We start from the raw sequence: 15,658 nt of genomic DNA, 5'->3' as shown, positions 1-15,658 counted from the left end.
AAACTCTGTAAAGTAATTAACACTGAAGAGAACAGTATACTACTACAGAGGGATCTGGATAAATTGGAGGCTTGGGTAGATAAGTGGCAGATGAGGTTTAACACTGACAAATGTAAAGTTATGCACATGGGAAGGAATAATGCAAGTCACCCGTACATACTAAATGGTAAAACACTCGGTAACACTGACATGGAAAAGGATCTAGGAATTTTAATAAACAGCAAACTAAGCTGCAAAAATCAGTGTCAGGCAGCTGCTGCCAAGGCCAATAAGATAATGGGTTGCATCAAAAGGGGCATAGATGCCCGTGATAAGAACATAGTCCTACCACTTTACAAATCGCTAGTCAGACCACACATGGAGTACTGTGTACAGTTCTGGGCTCCTGTAAACAAGGCAGACATAGCAGAGCTGGAGAGGGTCCAGAGGAGGGCAACTAAAGTAATAACTGGAATGGGGCAACTACAGTACCCTGAAAGATTATCAAAATTAGGGTTATTCACTTTTGAAAAAAGACGACTGAGAGGAGATCTAATTAATATGTATAAATATACCAGGGGTCGGTACAGAGATCTATCCCATCATCTATTTATCCCCAGGACTGTAACTGTGACGAGGGGACATCCTCTGCGTCTGGAGGAAAGAAGGTTTGTACACAAACATAGAAAAGGATTCTTTACGGTAAGAGCAGTGAGACTATGGAACTCTCTGCTTGAGGAGGTGGTGATGGTGAGTACAAAAAAGGAATTCAAGAGGGGCCTGGATGTATTTCTCGAGCGTAATAATATTACTGGCTATAGCTACTAGAGAGGAGTCGTTGATCCAGGAAGTTAGTCTGATTGCCTGATTGGAGTCGGGAAGGAATTTTTATTCCCCTAAAGTGGGGAAAATTGGCTTCTACCTCAAAGTTTTTTTTTTTGCCTTCCTCTGGATCAACTTGCAGGATAACAGGCTGAACTGGATGGACAAATGTCTTTTTTTCGGCCTTATGTACTATGTTACTGTTACTAATGCAACACGATTGTACTTTGCTGAGCAATCAAATGCTACTCTAATCTTATCTGGTTTCTTTGAGTTGTAAACACCTTGATGTGGGATGTACCACACTTTTTCTTTAGGTTGGTTATTAACTTTCTCTGCATGTCCTTCTTTGAGGATGCCTTCCATGAATTTCAAATAATCCAGCTTGAATTTGGGATCTCTTCCCATCTTTTTCTTCAAACATTTCAATCTTGATAGGGCAAGATTTCTGTTATTTGGAAGACGAGGTCGTTCTCTAAAAGGTAAGGGCATGCCAAGATGACCTTGTTGATTCTGCTGAATACTTTCTTCTACAGTGTATACGAACTTTATGTCTTCTTGGGATACACTCTTTTCTTTAGAACTTATATCTGCTAAGTCTGATTCAAGGATCTTAATTTTTTTTCTGGACTTACAGTTGATAACTCTTGGACAGATATTCGATGACACAATCCTGTCACCTGTCTTGAGTTTGCAATGTGCTGTTTTCCTCCAACAATACCCCATTCTAGATCAGTTTGAACAGCGTAGGGTTAACCCTTTCCTCCTGTGAATACCTTTCGTGGTACCAAGGCTTTGGGACAATCGTAGCCTATCAACAGTCCAACACCAAACTCCTTCAGCGGGGATATTTCATGAGATATGACAGATAGGTGCTCCCATTCATTGGCTGTTTCACAGGTAGGTATGCGATCTCGATCTAGAGGTATATAGTCTTTTGTATAAGCTGGAGGTAGATCTAATGTGCAGTTTGAATGAAGTCCTCTAACTCTCAGTCCTTTGACCCTTTGACTGTTCACTAATGTGTCTCTCCCCGTCATTGTGGTGAGTTTGAGCTTCACTGGTTCTGTAGCCACTTGTAATTTCTTGCAGATTTCTTGATCAATGAAGGTGACGTCACTCTGGGCATCCAGTAGCGCATAGGCGTATACCTTCTTGTTCCTCCTTTTAGGATTTGAAATGCAGACTGGTACAACCATTGATGTGCCATAGTTTTCTCCTTCCCTCACTCTGCAAGAGAATACTGATACTTTCTTTCGTTCCTCAGTATCTTTAGATATTGAGGATTTATCTTTCTTTGGACGTTCTTCATGTAGTGGTGTAGGATGGCGTCCTTTGCAAACGCTGCATGTGGCTTTTTTCTTACACTCCTTAGTAACATGGCCTTTTCTTAGGCATCCAAAACACAGTTGGTTATCCAGCACAAATTTTTTCTTTTCATCTGGGGACTTCTCCTTCAATTGTTGCCACTTATGCATGGAGTGGTTCTCTCCACAGAACATACACTTGAAGGTAGTCTGAAGATTTGTCGGTTCTGTCTCTCTACTGATCCCAGTAGTGACTTTGAACTTGCTCTCGTAGGTATCTGGACCTTAAGCTGCTGTGTTGGTTGCAAAGCTAGTTGCTCTTGCACGTCTTATTTCTCTTTCAGGCCTTTCTTCTAAGGATTTTAAGACATAAGATGATGTTACTGGATTACATGCTGTGATGGACTGAACCGTCACTGGGGCTGCTTGAGAAGCCTGAGGGCTAGCCTCCTTTCTACGGACTATGGACCCAGAACTATGGAGACCCCCTCAGACTTTTTGGGGTTAACGCTGCACTGAGACTCCCACTGATTGTATTAGTGATGGGATTAAGATAGCTAACTGTAGGAGCAGGCGACTCCTAGATGAGTAGATCACCCTATGATACACTCAGGAGATAATCCCATCACATGTGTCTCTTCTCTCCCTATTCATTCATTATGGAGGGGGTGAAGATGTCTGTGTGCATGTTGTTCATGGTTGATTGATTTATGTTGTTAGACTTCTTGAACTGTATATATACTGAGTTGATCTTCAATAAAGTGAGTTCCTGTTTTACCTTCAACATAGAGTGTCATCTCATTTGTGGGGGAACAACTATATTTACTCTGGGGATTGCTATCGGTATTATACTCCCCTGGGATTACAACACGGTTCTACCCACTGGAAGTTGGATCCTGGTCTTGGGCCCAGGGTGGGTGGAAGACGGCGAGACCTCAACCAAGCTTTGTTCGTGGGGTCGGCAGTGATTACGGTGTCAAGTGGAGTGCTTGGAGCCCTCAGGAAGCACTAGGAGCATCCATCAACAGAGGTACCCAGTCGGGGTGCCAGGAGATCCGTTACACATGCTATCTATGCTTCCTTATTGACGAACTCAGAGAACTCTTTAAAACTTGGGAAGTTCTTGCCTAGATCTAACTGTTCAGTCACATAGCGATTCCATCTAGAAGCCACTTCTTTAGGTAGCTTAGTTAGCATCCTGTGGTTTTCTAGATAGTCGTTCAGTTCTTCCAGTCCTTGAACGTGTGGGATGGCATTGCTGCTGCTTGCAGGAAGTCACCCTACTCTTGGAGTCTGAAGTGTTCTTTAGGACCAATTTTAAGCCAGTTATTCAATTTCTCTCTAAAAGCTCTTTGTACTAAGAAAGGATGACCATATCTTGCATTGAATTTTTTCCAATCTTGCTTGTAGGCTTCTTCGTCTTTTCTATAGAAGTTACCTTCAAGAACTTTCTTTGCTTCCCCACCAACATATCTCTGAAGGTAGAATAACTTGTCGACTGAACTGAAGCAATGCTCAATAATCATTTCAAAACTTGCCTTCCACTCTATGAACTTCAGTACATCTCCTGAAAATACAGTGGGTTCCGGCACGGGAAGTCTAGCAAGGACTGTTCTCTGTTGTCCTGTTGGGACAATAGTTGTAACACTCTCCTGAGCATTGCCGTGACATCTAGGAATAGAATCATCCGGTTCTATTTTCTCACTCAGTTCTGAATTAGGTGAGTCATTTTTTTTATCTTTTCTGGTAGAGATAGAGGGTAAATGCACACACCTTTTTCCTAACACTAGACTATGCCTCTCTTTGTTTTTATGAGCAGGGATGGAAGGATAATAACTTATTTCCTCACTACAAGCTGGAGATTTCCTTTCATTCTCTTGAGCGCATGAAGGAAAATAGTAGTCTTTTTCTTCACTTAATACAGATTTGAACCTATGACTACTCTTACTTATATCTTCCTCATATACTCTGAGTCTGGCTTCTATGATCTTAACTTCTTTCTGACTTTCCAGACTTTTCATCTGTTGGTGATGTGCTTCCATTTCAGCTTCCATTTGATGGCGTTGTGCATCCTTTTCAGCCATCAGTTGGCGCTGCGCCTCAATGGCAGCTTCCATCTCAATTTCTGCTCTCTTGACAGCTAGTTGATCAGCTAATTCCTTTCTTTTGGCTGAAGTATTTGAGGACTCTGATATGTGGGTGGGACTTCTGCTAGCAAAGGAAGAGTGATTTGTGTCCGAAAACACACAATAGGGTACCTCTTTGGCGCACAGGAACGACCACAGTTTCAGTTTTTTGGGTAGAGATACTATAGATACTATTTATTGTTCAGTCAACTGAACAATAAATAGTATCTCTACCCAAAAAACTGAAACTGTGGTCGTTCCTGTGCGCCAAAGAGGTACCCTATTGTCTGTTTTCGGACACAAATCACTCTTCTCAACCCTAACAATCCCTAGGAGTTTTTGGCAACTCCATCCAAAGGGACTGAACAGGTACCGGCAGCACGGAACTCCCTCACCCTCCCAACCTATTGTGTGTCTAAACCTGTTGTGCGCTTACACCTGCACAACACCCAAAGGTGAGCACATTTTATTCATCACGCTATCTGCGTATCATCGCTTACCACCCTATGAGCGCCTCTCCCTTTTTTCTCTTTTGCCATAATTGCTAGCAAAGGAAGTCACACTTAAGATTGTGGTAGCACCTAAGGACCTAGCATAGCCTCTCATAAAAAGCTCATTCATTTTACTTCTTGCTTTAACTTCATCATAATTAGCTGTAGATGAAAGTTCTCTCATAAGCTTCACTAAATCTTTAGTGACTGCAGAAAATGTGTCCATGTTCCTTACAATATCCTGGGAAGGTGTCGTAAGTGACCGCAGGTTGACATATGCTGCCATAAGCTCTTATCCAGATTCTTCTTTCATCTCTACCATTTCACTCAAGTTCCTTTTTATACTTTCTTGCTTTAGCTTTCTACAAATGTCTTTAATGTATGATTTCCACTTCTTATATATTCTGCCAAACCTTTTTCCTTTTAATGCTGCTTCTTGTTCCAAATTTTCCAGCATTTTTGGGGTCGGTTTTCTGGCACATGATGAACGTCTTAGTTCATCTGCTTGGGCTATATTTGTTTGAGGCAAGACTAATGCTGCAAAATAATCTTCTACCTCAGACAGGTTCCCTTGCTCTTCAACTTCTACTCTAATTATCTTTGTATCCTCTAACAGTGGCATGGTAATACTAAGCTCAAAAATTGTACTTTAAATGCAGTACTGACAGATGCAGAAATAAATGACTTTCACTTTAAATACAACAGCGATAAATGCAGGCAATAAATGACTTTCACATTAAATGATTTATAGTCAGTGTACTACAAACTGTCCTTTCTTTTTACTTAAAGTCTCTTATTTCTGAACACAAAAAAATGTCTCTTTATTCCAAAGCCTATATGGAATGATAAGTAATAAAAGGAAAGCTCTGACCCTATTCTGAAGAGCAGGATACTGCGATCTGAAGGTTGCTGGAACAAATGTCTGTCTTAAAGGAGACTTGTCTTTTCTTGATGTGATGCGATGCTCTGCGCTGACTTGCGATGCTCTGTGCTGACTTGCGATGCTCTGTGCTGACTTGCGTCACTGGGGCTGCTGGAGAAGCCTGAGGGCTAGCCTCCTTCCTACGGACTATGGACCCAGAACTATGGAGACCCCCTCAGACTTGCGATGCTCTGTGCTGACTTGCGATGCTCTGTGCTGACTTGCGATGCTCTGTGCTGACTTGTGATGCTCTGTGCTGACTTGAGATGCTCTGTGCTGACTTGCGATACTTTGGCTTGGATATGCTGCTGCAGGCTTTGGGCCTAGTGGTAGGAAACTAGCTGACTGCAGTATGTGGTCTCTCCGTGGATACTGGTGCAGGCACTCGAGCTCTGGACTTTGGCCTCCCACAATGCGTCTCACAGGAGGGTTGGCGCTCTTTCTCTGACTATCTTGCCTTTGCCATTCAGCCACTTTGGGAGTCGGCTGCAGTTTGACTAATACACACATTCTATGGCCTTTATGGTAGCTCCGCTGAGGTGCCTTTGTTTGCTCACTCAGGGAACAGTTGCTGTGCGGCGGTATAGATAGATTTATATCAAGCTGGCAACTCAAGGGAGTGTGTTTGCAGTTTGGTTCAGTATGATCTGGTATGGTTATGTGCAATTTGGATTGCAATTTGTTTGTATGGTATTTGTAGTTAGCAATTGTATGGTTGCAATTGGCAGAACTGTAAGTAAACACATATATATCTAGTTCAGTATACAGTTCTAAACACAATACTAACAATAAAAACATTATATAACTGTTTTAAATACCTATATTGGCCTCTTGTTCCCATGAAACTCAGCTCTCAGTGGAGTGAATGTCTCTTCATCTCCTGTTTCTGGTGAATAATGATTCTAGCAGCAGGAGCTGGAGGAATTCCCAGACAGGCTGTGTGTGAGGCTGGCTGCGATTGGTGAAAACTCTTGCTGTGTGAGAAGCTGGCTGTGATTGGTCTAGACTTCTGCCCAGCAACAACAGATTAACACTATACTTTATGTTTATCTGCTGTGTCACTGAGCTTACCTTTCATTAAAAAATGAATCTTAAAGGTATATTATCTTTTTCTGCTTCTGTGAACACAAAATATAAAACAGTTATATGACATCCAAAACATGATGTCACAGTAAATAACTCTGCTTTTGTCTTTAACACATAAACATAGGAACTGTATTAAGGTTATTAGCAGGTTTAGCTGTATACACATATAAGCTATACTAGCAACCTAAGACAGGTCCTAGCTGGTCAGCTTCACTAATGTTTGGGGCCTGTACTCCAGTGGCCTGCAGTAAAAATGTTATCCACTAACCGGCTAATATACCTCCAGCCACATAATCACTTTTTTGTTCGGTGAATGCCTAATGTTTGGGGTCTGTACTCCACTGGCCTACAGTAAAATAGTTATTCAGTGAAAGCCTAATTTACCTTCAGCCACATAATCACTTGTTCTTTTCTGTCCAGTGAATGCATAATGTTTGGGGCTTGTACTCTATTGGCCTGCAGTAAAATTGTTATCCACTGACTGCTTAATTTACCTTCAGCCACATAATCACTTGTTCTTTTCTGTACAATGAATGCATAATTTTTGGGGCCTGTACTCCTCAGGCCTACAATAAAATTGTTATTCAGTGAACGTCTAATGTACCTCCAGCCTCATAATCACTTGTTCTTTTCTGTCCGGTGAATGTCTAATGTTTGGGGCCTGTACTCCAATGGCCTGCAGTAAAATAGTTATCCACTGACCGCCTAATATATCTCCAGCCACATAATCACTTGTTCTTTTCTGTCCAGGGAATGCCTAATGTTTTGGGCTTGTACTCCACTGACCTGCAGTAAAATTGTTATTTACTGACTGCCTAATATACCTTCAGCCACATAATCACTTGTTCTTTTCTGTCTGGTGAAGGCCAAATGTTTGGGGTCTGTACTCCACAGGCCTGCAGTAAAATTGTTTTCCACTGACCGCCTAATATACCTCCAGCCACATAATCACTTGTTCTTTTCTGTCAGGTGAATGCATAATTTTTGGGGCCTGTACTTCACTGGCCTACAGTAAAATTGTTATCCACTGACTGTCTAATATACCTCCAGCCACATAATCACTTGTTCTTTTCTGTCAGGTGAATGCCTAATTTTTGGGGCCCGTACTCCCGTGGCCCAAAATAAAAATTTTCTAGGCTCCAGCAGGGCACATTTTTGAGAGTTTACCTTTAAGATGCATAAAAATGGCCCCTGATTAAAATACATATATTTTGTGGGAATTTTTGCCTTTGATCCCCCTCTGGTATGTCACTGTCCATGTTGTGGGACTATTTTTACACTTCTAGTAAGTATTTGGTGACTGCAAATATGACCTGAAGGCTTTTCAGGTTCGCCTGCCATTAATGGGAACCTGTCACCGGGATTTTGTGTATAGAGCTGAGGACATGGGTTGCTAGATGGCCGCTACCCTGTTTCCCCGAAAATAAGACAGTGTCTTATATTAATTTTTGCTCCAAAAGATGCGCTAGGTCTTATTTTCAGGGGATGTCTTATTTTTCCATGAAGAAAAATACGGTACACATTTATTGTTGAACAAAAAAAAAGGAAATCAGGGTGGGGAGGGGGATCACTTAAAATGGCACAGGGTGATCAGAGAAGGGAATCAAAATGACACAGGGGTATCAGGGTGGGGAGGGGGATCACTTAAAATTACACAGGGGGATCAGAAGGGGGAATCAAAATGGTACAGGAGAATCAGAGGAGTGGGATTACTATAGCATTTTAGTACCCCCTTCTGATCCTCCTGTGTCATTTTGATTCCCCCCTCTGATCCCCCTGTGTCATTTTAAATGATCCCCCTCCCCACCCTGTGTCATTTTGATTCCCCCCTCTGATCACCCTGTGTCATTTTAATTACCGTTTTTAGTCAGACATCCCCCACCTTCCATCAGATATTTCCCCCCCCCCTACCTGTCACCCCGTCCCCTGTGTGTCCGTGCCAGCCAAGTTGTGAGATTCCATCAAGGCAGAGCGAGCAGCGGGCGGAAGAAGGCGGCAGCTTGTCCTGGCGGCGGCTGCGGCCAATCAGTGAGCTCCTTACATTCTGGGGTGGCTTGCTTTATAATCGGGGAGGCATTATGTCCGGCCGATGCTTTATAATCGGGGAGTCATTATGTTCGGCGGATGCTTTATAATCGGGGAGGCATTACGGTATGTTCGGCCGATGCTTTATAATCGGGGAGGCCTTATTTTCGGGGGATGCTTTATTATCGGGGAGGCCTTATTTTCGGGGGGATGCCTTATATTACAGCGATAGGCAAAACTAGAGGTAGGTCTTGTTTTCGGGGGATGTCTTATTTTCGGGGAAACACGGTAGCACATCCGCAATACCCAGTCCCCATAGCTCTGTGTGCTTTTATTGTGTAAAAAAAACCTGATTTGATACATATGCAAATTAACCTGAGATGTGTCCTGTCCCTGACTCATCTCACCTACAGGACTCATCTCAGGTTAATTTGCATATGTATAAAATCGTTTTTTTTACACAATAAAAGCACACAGAGCTATGGGGACAGGATATTGCGGATGTGCTAGCGGCCATCTAGCAATCCATGTCCTCAGCTCTATGTCACATTTCTTCCCCTTAATGTCACATTTCTCCCCTTCAATGTCACATTTCACCCCCCCACATGTCACATCAACCCCCTATCTCATATTTCTTTCCCTCCATGGCACATTTCCCCCCTCCCATGTCACCCCCCTCTATTAATGTTGTGTAAAAAACATTATGCTCCCCTGGCCCTGGTCCCATCTGCAGCAGCTCCACTTCTCCTCTGTGTGGTCCTGGTATCTTCTCTCTGGGCTCCCAAGTTTGAGGACCTTTCCCACTCAGCCAATCAGTGGCCGCAGCTGTGTCACGTGTCAGGCCAGTGATTGACTCAGCGGGAAATCACTGGCCTGACACATGTCACAGCTGCGGCCACTGATTGGCTGAGTGGGAAAGGTCCTCAAACTTGTCGGGAGCCCTGAGAGAAGATAGAGAAGATACCAGGACCACACAGAAGAGAACAGCCGCGGGTTTCATTTTTATGCCCCCCCCCCCCCCCCCCGCTTTGGCTCGGCGTCTATGCACCCTAAGGCAGCCACTTGGTCTGCCTTATTATAGCGTCGGGCCTGTGTACAGCAAGGCATATGAGGGCACGTGCTTGGGGTGTCAGGATGGAAGGGGGTGGCTATTCACAGAGAAAATAAAAATCACTTATGATGATTGTTTCACCATAGGGCTATTTCTCATGTCTCCTTATCACTAACTAAGTCAGGAGATTTAACTAGAGATGAGCTAATCGAATCCCACAAAGTGGAATTTGATCCAAATTTCAGGATAAATTTGATTTGCCATGAAGCCGATTTTCCTCGTGCTTCATGTAAGTGAATTGATTTAACTTGAAATTTTGTAAAAAGAAAAAAAATGCATACTTACCTCCTCCATGTGCTTGTGACGTGCCGCCAGCCTCCATCTTGATTAAAGATCTCAGGCGAAATCCCGTGCGTTTTGATGTATGACGTCACTACGTCGGCCGGCGTGATGACATAATCTCGCGCCACATGAGATTTCGCACCAGATCTTCAAGCAAGGTGGCCAGCCCGTCACGAGTAAATGGAGGCGGTAAGTTTGATAAAAAAATATATATATTGTTCATTTTACACAGTTTTTACACTCAGATGCCGCGATCATGTATGAGCGCGGCATCTGAGGGGTACAATGACAGGGGGGCGGCGCTATCGCAGCTCCCTGTCATTGTAACCACTACTTACATAAAAATGCACTTTGTGACAAAGTAATTAGCCACAAAGCGAATTTTTTGTAAAATTCGGCAAATCTGCTGAATCAAATTTTTAAAAAATTCGCTCATCTCTAGATTTAACCCTTATACTTCTTACCTACTGTACATCTAATATAACTTAATCTATTCAGTAAGTCAGTGTAAGGGTAAATCTCCTGACTGGGTGCTGCAGATAACAATAGTAAATGATAAGACATCAGAGCAGTTAGATGAGGCGAAAATTGAAGCCAGTATATGACCCATATGTAAACAGTGATGGCCAGTTCGCATTGTTCGCCCGCGAACATATGCGGGCTGCCATCTTTTTTCACAAGTCCGGCGAGACACAGGTAAGCCCTTACCTATGCCTGTGCCGCGAGCCGGTCTGAAAACAAATGCGGTCACCGGGAGCAGGCAGTTCTGAGAACAGCCCGATGAAGGCCCCCGGTGGCTGAACTCGGAACTGCCTGCTCCCTCTGACCGCACTTGTTTTCAGACCGGCTCGCGCACAGGCACAGGTAAGGGCTTACCTTTGTCTCGCCGGACTTGTGAAAAAAGATGGCAGCCCGGAATTTCTCTACCTGTTGCATAGCAGACCATTCTATAATCTACACACTGACATGAAAATAGTTAAGCTCCTCAGTATAACGAATAAACCCCCCCACAGTGGACACAGAGGAAAGCCAGTTTCAGACGAGTGTGTTCACTGAGTGAAACACGGCCCGTGTGGGAGCATGAGTCCCATAGTAAACTCTGTTTCTTTGACTGGACTGCATGGTGTTATAATGATTTATAAAGCTGTGTGTCTCTGCCTAACTTCAACTTATAATGATTTGTACTGACATGATGCCGTCGTCATAAATCATGCAGAGTTCACTATGGGAATTTGCGCTCCCACACTCTCAAACTGGCCTAAGGGTGGCCATACACCTAGCAGGAGTTATGGCTCAATCAGATAAGTGATGTTACATAAATGCGTAAATGCATTTTTATACGGGCCACTTACAGTAATGTCCACGTCCTGTGTGTTTTTCTTGCAGACCCACTCACTTGAGTGAATGAATCTTGAGGGAAAATAAGAGTTGGATGGTGCATGCTATGATTTTTCTAATCAAAGCATGAACCATCTATTTATGGAGATGCCTTCAGACTGGTGCATTAGGCTTATATTTCACTGGCAGCTGTGTAAGGGTATATTTAGAGATGTGTTACTGTTTATCTACATAGTCAAAATTACATCAAAAAAGTGTTTGAAACTGCACGAAACCACAGCAATCACAGTAAAACCAAGTGTGTTTTCAACAGTGTTTTTTACCGCATGTTAAAAATAATTTTATGTAACTACTGTATACTCTCGTCAATAGGCAGCTAAGCACAAGATGTGCCTAGGGCAGCATAAACTCTAAATACATCCCAGAATTCAGGCTGTCTATAGGCATAGTTAGGCGACCTCGCTGTTTTATAAAAAATAAAAAAAAAACATTTTAAGCCTCTGAACCCTCTATGAACATGCCTGACATCAAATGGGTTGGCCAGATTTTGGGGGAATTTGGCAACCTCTCCTCCTGCGTTGACCTACAAAGGGAAGCCTTACCTGCGCCTCGCTGTTGGGCCTGGTCCTTTGCTCCCCGATCTTGGCTACCTCATTTACGCCCTTGCTGTAAACATATCTGCATTGACCCTTGAGCTGCTCCCCTTGGATCACTTTACCGCTTGCGTCACTTTACCAATGCAAAGGGTACAGGTCACCACTTCGACCAGCGATTGGCTGCAGTGGTGTCAAAGCAGGTGTTGTCAGAGAGGACCTGAACAGGGTAGCAGAAGCTGGGGAGCAATGGAGCTGGGACCCAGCAGCAAGGAACAGGTATGTATGCTTCCCTTTCCAGGTCTGTCCAGGAGGGGGGGTTGCCAAACTCCCCCGAAAAGGTGGCTAACCCCTTTACCATGAAATACATTTTTTGTCTTAGATCCTGTCCAGCTAATTTGTCCACCTCGGAATATCTGTAAGTTCTTATACAATACAGTCTATTATTACAGTACTCCATGTACAGCTTCATCGAGGCCATGTGTCCGCTTCCTTTTCATGTTTGTGTTGCTGAAACTGAAGAAGTTTTCACAATCATTCAGGAAGCACTTCAGATTTTTCGTTTGATCTGCTTACTGCAGGCAATAATTATTTAGGGTGTGACTGGGAATTACTGCACATGAAATGTGTTTTTAATGATTCACAGAGAAATTATTTTCTCATGGTTTTTGTATAAAAGACTACATTCAAAGTGCCCATGTTGAGCATTGCCAGGTTCCCAGGGGATCTGCCAATCATGTTAACTGCAAATACTACTGGAAACGGTCATGGACTGCCTGGCAATCTATGAATATACTTTTTATTGTGGTTATCCATAAAAAAAATTGTACTTACTGCTTTTTGCAAATTTTTCTTTTATTTTTATAGTGGCAACATATTTCGCATCACTTTACAGACCTTATTATCACTTGCTGTCCCCAGTGGAGTTAACAAACTACATTACCTTGCAGTATGTGTTTGGTATGTGGGAAGAAACACACTCAAACACACAGAGAACATGCAAACTCCATACAGAAGTTGTCCCTGGTGGAATGTTTAGCCAACATATTCGTTTTTTTCAGCCCCACTTATGATCAGGGCTGAATTTACAACAGAGACAATTGTGAAAAATGTTTACTTAGTTTCTAAGGTTGAAAAAACACTGTCCATCCTATTGCTATAAAGTTCCTTTAATCCATCAACCATTGATGTACAAATGTAATAGTCAACAAATACTGTTCAAATTATAGATAAAATGGGTTATCCAAAGCTGTAAATATTCCACCCTACCCCCACAATGCCCAGACCTCTCATAAGGCAATACTTAAATGGTCTTCGATGACTCGGTCCTCCCAGAGCCCTCCGTGGCAGTCGCTGCATCTCCCCGTCGTGCCGATCACAACATCTGGTGCCAGGAGGTGCAACCAATAGCAAGCCACGATGGTGACCTGCTGCCCTTGTGTCATAGGTGATGTCAGGTGTGATGCAAGGGGGCAGGTAACCATCACAACCTGCTATTGGCTGCACCCCTTGTCGCCAGATGTTGTGATTGGCATGACGGGGAGGTGCAGTGACGGCAGTGGAGGGATCCGGGAGGACACAGGCATCATAGATCAGATAAGTATTGTCTGTATGAAGGGCCCTGACATGGGGGGGTTTACAGCTTTAGATAACCCCATTAGGAGATAACTACTTGAATGTTAGCATTATAAAATCAATATGGAAACGAGCATCCTATCAGAAGAAAGTTGTAAAACTATTCCCTTTTTTAGAAGGAAATATAGTGCAAGTAATGAAAGCTATGCTGATTGCAAGGGTCTGTCATTCATGAGCTACATTTAGGTGGTTGTTGGGGACTTGCTGTAGCATCATTTTATCCTGGGCCTGGAAAAGTCACGACTAAATGTCAAGAGTCATGGTTATTCATGAGCTCCTTTTCTCCCTGACCACCTACTTTTTTGGGGGGAAGTTTTTGTCTTATTTTTTTCTCTAAGAGAAAATCAGTGGGTGAGAAGAGAAGGAGCTCATACAGATGCTGTAGCAGTGGTATGGAGGATAGGAGCAATAGTACTCATAGTTTGAACTCTCCCTGGGCTTTTCAGTAATGGGAACATTGCACCTTTTTCCCTTATGGTAGAATACTCTAGTTCAGCAGTTTTCCCACCTGGTGTTAGTTTGGGGCTCTATTGGTGTTGAGGGTTGCTGTAAGGTGCAAGGCAGAGTCACAGGCCAGTAAATAATGAGGCCAAGTTAATAGCATGGACTGGCAATTTTTAGGCCCGGTTCACATATATCAGTTGTATCAGGCCAGTTGTTTTATCCAGGGAGCTGGACATAACTGATATATATGAACTGCACTTCAGTGCGCAGAGTCGGCATCTGTATACTAATAGTGCTGGACATAAAAACTGAGCATGCAGCATTTTTATGTCTGCCCCTATTTGACATCCTGCATCATAGCTGATGCACCAGATATACAGTCTTGATCAAAAGTTTAAGACCACTTGAAAAATGGCAAAAAATCATATTTAGCATGGCTGGATCTTAACAAGGTTCCAAGTAGAGCTTCAACATGCAACAAGAAGAAATGGGAGTGAGACAAAACATTTTTTTGAGCATTCAATTTAATGAAAACAACAAATAAACTGAAACAGGCTGTTTTTCAGCTGATCAAAAGTTTAGGACCACACTTCCAAAAAAAACGAAACCCCCCCAAAACAGAAATCCAACTTCCAAACATGAACTCAGTAATGAGTAGCTCCGCCGTTATTGTTTATCACTTCAATAATTTGTTTCGGCATGCTTGATGCAAGCGTTTCCATGAGGTGAGTGGGAACATTTCTCCAAGTGGTGAAGACGGACGCACAAAGGCCATCTACTGTCTGGAACTGTTGTCCATTTTTGTAAACTTCCCTTGCCATCCATCCCCAATGGTTCTCAATTGGATTTAGATCAGGGGAACACGCAGGATGGGCCAAAAGAGTGATGGTATTCTCCTGGAAGAAGTCCCTTGTCCTGCGGGCATTGTGTACTGTAGCGTTGTCCTGTTGAAAAACCCAGTCGTTACCACACAGTCATAAGGAATGCTCTCTGCAACATCTGGACACACGGAGGATATCGCATGCACGCTTTTTGTTGGTGGAGTGCCGTGTAAGTACAACCTGTGCACTGCAGGGCAAAACAACCGTACGGATTTACACTATTTTAGTTTTTTCAGTTGCAGGATATCCACAAATAGGACATTTGCAGCCCTCGTTTTTTTTCTAAAAGGAGAAGGAGAAAGAAAAAAACTGTTTGTATACCGTCTGTTTATGACACGCGCGGTCCGAACCTTATATATATATACACTCCATGAAAGTGTGATTGACCCCACAACACTTCTCGGACCTGCAGCTCAACATTTTTGCGGACTGGTGATTAGATATCTTTCTTTTTTTTTACAACATCTGGACATAGCCAGCGGCCGTTTGACGCCCCTGCACTTCCTGAAGCTCCATTGTTCCACTGAAGGAAAAAGCAGCCCAGACCATTATGGCGCCCCCTCCACTGTGGCGCATAGAAAACATCTCAGGTGGGATCTGCTTGTCATGCCAGTAA

Source organism: Bufo bufo, chromosome 4, assembly GCF_905171765.1.
Source record: "Bufo bufo chromosome 4, aBufBuf1.1, whole genome shotgun sequence".
NCBI lineage: Eukaryota > Metazoa > Chordata > Amphibia > Anura > Bufonidae > Bufo > Bufo bufo.
The sequence above is the reverse complement of the archived record's forward strand: the minus strand, read 5'-3'. Positions refer to the sequence as shown.